Below are 6,143 nucleotides of genomic sequence, written 5' to 3' on the forward strand. Positions count from 1 at the left end.
TACAATATAATCAATTACAATTGAGATGGAAAGAGGACCAAAAAACTGGTATTATGTTTCATGAGGAAGAATTGGTTAGACATATAAAAGAGAAAGGTCCAATGCATATCAAAAGGCTTTATAATGTTTTGCTAGAAAGGGATTCAGAAACTGAATTAGTTAAAGACTGTATGATTAAGTGGGCACAAAATTTTGAGGAGCCAGTGATGTTGGAAACATGGGAAAAAATTTGGGTTCAGAACGTTAAATTTACACAGTCGCAGAACCTGAGGGAAAATTTCTATAAAATGTTTTATAGATGGCATTTAGACCCCAAAAAATTGTCGTGTATGTACCCTAATGTTCAGCCAAAATGTTGGAGATGTGAATGTTTGGATGCTACGTATTATCATGTTTGGTGGACCTGTAGGAAAGTTAAGGCTTTTTGGATAAAAATTTGGTGGGTCATGCAGAATGTTTTGAAGAAAAAAATTCAATTCTCTCCACAATTGTTTTTATTGGGCATAGTTAAGGGTTTTACATTGGGTGAAACAAAACTGATATTGTATATGATAACAGCAGCAAGATTGTTGATAGGTAAATATTGGAAAAATGAAGTCTTGCCCACTATTGAGGAATGGACTTTGAAGATGGCCAGTTTTGCAGAGATGGCGAAGATTTCAGCATATTTAAAAGATTGTTCACAAGAGACTTATGAATGGGAATGGAAAAAGTGGATAGAATATGTTCAGAACAAATACCAAACTAGAAAGTATCAAATAGCTTTTATTTGAAAATAATGTATTAGAAATATTTTAATGTAATGAGGTAAAGAGAAAAATTATACAGGGGAGGGAGGGGTTCAAGTTTACATATAAGTGTTATATTAAGGGTTCTTTATGAGTATGAGTATATCATAGGGAAGTCTGGGGGGAGGAGAGGGTTAGGGAGGGTTAGGGAGGTTGGGAAGTTTGGGGGGGGAGGTGGGGGGGGAAAAAGCGGTGAAAATGTAATTGTAAAACTTTTGCAATTAAAAAAAAAGAAGAGACAGACATAGATTGATGGGCAATTCGACAGGACAAGCCTTCTCAAAGCAGAGAGAGGCAAGGCGTGCGTAGTGGATCACCAGGCTGAGCCTGAGGGAGGAGTCAAACGCGTCATACGTCTCGAGTCCCTGATCTTCATGTCCTTAGACAACCATCTTATATATGGAATTGGAATTTTTTATTGCTTTGAAATTTCATGATGTCGTAATGTTATAATTTAGATATAGCCTTTGAAAAAGGCTAAGAGGGAGGGGTCTTTCCTCACCTCTGAGGGCAAGATGTTCCCTAATACAGTGGCAGCGGTAGAGAAGACCCTCTTCCTAGACCCCACCAGTCGAAACTCTTTGACTGATGGAGTCTGCGCCATAACGTCCCTGCCTAATGAAGGACGGTTGCAGGGTTTGGATTTGGGGAGTCTAGGAAAAGGAAGGAAGGGTGTACTAGTGACATGAGAGCAGTCTTCCAGTGTTTGAGGGGCTGCCACACAGAGGAGGGGGTCAACTTATTTTCCAGAGCACCAGAAGGCAGGAAGAGAAACAATGGGTGGAAGCTACTCAAGGAGAGAAGCAACCTGGAATTAAGGAGAAACTTCCAAACAGTGAGGACAATCAACCAATGGAATGGCTTCCCACCAGAAATCGTGGGTGCTTCATCACTGGAGCCTTTGAAGAAGAGACTGGGTAGCCATTTGTCTGGGATTGTATAGCATCTCCTGCTTGAGCAGGAGGTTGGATTGGAAGACCTCCAAGGTCCCTTCTGGCTCTGTTCTGATTGATTGATGGATTGATGGATGGATGGATTGATTGTGTGGGGTGGGCTGATGTGATAGGACAAGGCTGGTTCCATAGGTAGCCCAGCCCTGTAGCGTCTATACCTGGATACGAAGGCAGGACAGCATCTGGAGACCGTTTTCTCCCCGGAGCCCTTTCCCTCTCGGGCCTCCTTGGCAAGGGAGGGGGCTCTTTCTGGCCAGCCTTGATCTCCCCCTGAGGAGCCCTCAGAGGGGTCCTGGCAGTTGTCCTTCGCACTAAATCGGGCAGCCCCAGTGCTGGAGGCTGCACCTTCTTCCTGATGTCCACTGGAGCTGACTTCACAAGGAGGGGTAAGACCTGCGTGGTTCTTTGAGTGGCCGAAGAAGTGGACGGGTGGGCTTCTTGGTTGTTCCACTGCCGTGGGTCATTACTGCTGATTTGTGGATGGGTCTCCTTGCTGTCCTTCTTCTGCAAGAAGGGCAACTTCTTCAGCATGTGGTCCATTCTCTCGTGAAGAGGGAGTTCTTGAACTGGAGGGAGATCCTGTCAATAAAGGAGAAGTTTTGTAACTCCAGGTTGAAAGGAGGGGTCCTTGGTGCTCTTATCTATCTATCTATCTACCTATCTATCTATCTATCTATCTATCTATCTATCTATCTATCTATCTTATTTATCACATGTTCTTCCTGTGTCAACAAGCTCAGACTGCCCAAGGAGCTGCTGATCTACAGAGGAATTTTGGCGTCTCTCCTTTGTGCTTCTACAACTGTCTGGTTTGACACAGCAACCAAACTAAAAGTCCACTAAAGAGAGAAGACGGCAAGGAAGTTACAGGCAGCAGAGAGAAAGCAGAGCTGCTTAACTCGTTCTTTGCTTCGGTCTTCACACAAAAAGAAACTATAGCCCAACCTACCAAAAATGTAACTGTAAAAGTCAGACTAGAAATAAAAGTTAAAATAAGCAAAAAATAAAAAAAGAGAGAGAACACCTGTCTGATGCTGAGGAATATAAGCTACCAGGACCTGAAGGATTACATCCCAGAGTTTTGAAGGAGCTGGCAGAGGTTATCTCAGAACCATTGTACCATATCTTTCAAAAATCTTGGAGCACTGGGGAACCACCAGAGGATTGGAAAAGAGCTGATGTGCTTCCCATCTCCAAAAATGGGGAAAAAATCAGACCCAGGAAATTACAGACCAATCAGCCTAACATTCAATACCTAGGAAGATACTGGAAAAGATAATCAAAAAACAGAGGTGCCAACATCTAGAAATAAATAAAGTTCTAGCTAGAAGCCAGCATGGGTTTGTTAAAAACAGATCAAGACAAAGCAATCTTATTTCATTCTTTGACAAAGTGACTAAATAAGTAGACCAGCGAAATGCGGTGGACATACTCTACTTAGACTTCAGCAAGGCTTTTGACAAAGTAGACCACTCCGCTCTGCTCTGGTCTGCTGAACACAACTCAACTGAGCTCAACTCTCCTCCTCTCCTCAACTCTCCACAGCTCCCCTCTCTTCCCTTTTGCCTTTATATCTCTGCCCCAGGGGCTGTGACATCAGCGCATTATGTTCTCAGGGGGGACAGCTGGTGTCATGACCCAAGGGGCCTCTTACTTCCCAAGATAATAGGGGTGGGATATGGAGGGTCCCCTGGATAACCCCCTTGATAACATTAGCCACATTATGGGGAGCAAAGCTAGGGGTTACTATGGAATGACCCCGTGTGATGGTGTCCCTCAACTTGGTAGATCTCAAAAGAACCTAACCAAGCTTACGGCTGATCAACTTTGTTCTTTGATTGGCTAAGTCTTCCACTGAGCTTGGTTTTTTAATATTTTTTTATTATGAGATATGACATAGGAGATATAGGATACATGATATACTGGTGTAGGGTTTCCTGTATGGGCAGGGGGTTGGATTAGAAGACCTCCAAGGTCCCTTCCAACTCTCTAATTCTATTCTATTCTATTCTATTCTATTCTATTCTATTCTATTCTATTCTATTCTATTCTATTCTATTCTATTCTATTCTATTTTTATGGAGTCCTTGGCTTATAACAGTTCTTTTAGTGATGGTTCAAATTACAACAGCACTGAACAAAGTATTTTTCACACTTATGACCATTCTGGCATCTCCATGGTCATATGATCAGAATTCGGACCTTTGGCAAGTGACTCACATTTATGACGAGTCACGTGATCCCCTTTTACGACCTTCTGGCAAGCAAAGTCAAGGGGGAAACCCGATTCACTTAACAACCATGTTACTAATGTAATGTTGGGCTCAGTTGTGGTCGCAAATCGAGGACTACTTGTATATATGATTTTTGGGGGGGTCCAGTTTCTGCACTGCCCATCATCGCTGGGGTGTTGTAGTAGTTTTGGTAAAACTCTCCAACGATATAAAAGCTGCAGTTGAAAACAAAGTTTTTGTGAAAAAACCAAACAGTTTTTTTTTTTAAACAAAAAGGTAAAAGGGACAATTGCAGAGTCGAAAGGAGAGGAAGCTCCTTCGGCCCACCAACCCCTCCGTGGCTTGCAGGGCCCCCTTGGGCCCCCAGACCAGCTGGCAGAGTTGAGTCTTCGTGCTCCTGGGGAAGGTCAGGAGGCTGGGGGCCTGCCTCCTCTCTGGGGCTGGGCTACCTAGACGTAGAGCCACAATTCAGCCCAGGAGGCTTGGCAACTGGCATGTACTTATGACGGTTGCAGTGTCCCGAGGTCACATGACCCCCTTTTCTGACTTTCTGACCAGCAAAGATGATAAGGAAGCCAGATTCAGTTCCCAACCGTGTGACTAACTGATAGGATAGGATAGGATAGGATAGGATAGGATAGGATAGGATAGGATAGGATAGGATAGGATAGGATAGGATAGAAACAGAACAGAACAGAACAGAACAGAACAGAACAGAACAGAATGAGCTGGAAGGGATCTTGGAGGTCTTCTAGTCCAGCCCCCTGGACTAGACAACGGTTCACTTAACGGTGGCAAGAAAGGTTGTAAAATGGGGCAAAACTCACTTAAGAACCGTCTCACTTAGCAACCTAAATTTTGGCCCAGATTGTGATGGCAAGTCAAGAGTTGCCTGCGTTTCCGTTTCCTTGCAGACCATCCAGAATCTCTTCCTTTGTGAGATGGACAATCCTTAAACTTAGATGAAGAAAGAAAGAAAGTTTGTTTTGAAGGGGGCGATTTTGGTGATTCAATGCAGCTTCTGCTTCCAGAGCTGAGTCTGCTCCAGTTGCTTTAAACACCGGCAGCTCTTTAAATTTCGAGTTTCTTGACCTCTTCAGCTTTGAACAACCTTCATGGCATCAGATCTCCCTACAGTCAGTTTTGCATCTAACCATTCCTTCTTTCTTACGGGGTTCCACGGCACATCAAGGTGTCTGCTGTTTCTCCAGAGATCTGAGCTGCCATTCACTTGCTGAACGTTTTCTGGATTGGACACAAATAGTTTCTTTACCGGAAGAGACTTTAGACACAAAATAAACGCTAATAAGTCAAACAACAATATGAGATCGTGTTATGTTCAGGGTCCCAGCGTCTGTGAGAGATTTACCCTATTAATAATGTCCTTGGATATTTTGAATGGTATAGGTCAATGATGGCTAACCTTTATGCCATTGCGTGCCAAAAGCAGGTGGAGAACAGGTGGGGTCGTGTGCGTGTGTGCCCACACCCACAATTCAATGCCCCCTGCACCCCGCACCCCCCACGCATGAGCATGCGACCCTCCCATGCTCCCCCCACTTTTGGCACGCGACAGCAAAAAGGTTATTGGTGGGCCTGGTAGGCCTGTTTTTTTGCCCTCCCCAGGCTCCAGAAGGTTTCTTGGAGCCTGGGGAGGGCAAAAGCAGCCTTCCCCACCCCCCCATCCCGGAGGCCGGAAACGGCCATTTTCCGACTTCTGGTGGGCCAGGAAGGCCTGAAAATCAGCCGGCTGGCATGCTCTTATGTGCTGGAGCTGAGCTAGGGCAACGTTCGCATGCCCACAGGTATGGCTCCGTGTGCCACCTGTGACACGTGTGAAATTGGTTCGTCATCACGGGTATAGGTTCTCCTACACTTGACCAGGGGGCTGGACTAGAAGACCTCCAAGGTCCCTTCCAGTCAATTGGAGGGCTGGTTTACCACCAGCTTATCAGGTACTTAGGAGCCGAGGGCTTGGCAGCACAAGGAAACAACAGCCAATCACCGGCCATCAACCCACCAATCAACCAATAGGAAAGCACCACATAAAAATGAAGCGTAGAATAGCCCATATTCTGGTAGAGAGAAGTTCCTTGAAGATGGGCTCCAGCATGAGCTCAAAAGCTGAGAAGACTGACCCAGATCGGACCTTGCAACATTATCCTGGG

This window comes from Pituophis catenifer, unplaced genomic scaffold, assembly GCF_029215685.1.
Source record: "Pituophis catenifer annectens isolate HBS135680 unplaced genomic scaffold, rPitCat1.0.hap2 SCAF_2, whole genome shotgun sequence".
NCBI classification, from domain to species: Eukaryota; Metazoa; Chordata; class Lepidosauria; order Squamata; family Colubridae; genus Pituophis; species Pituophis catenifer.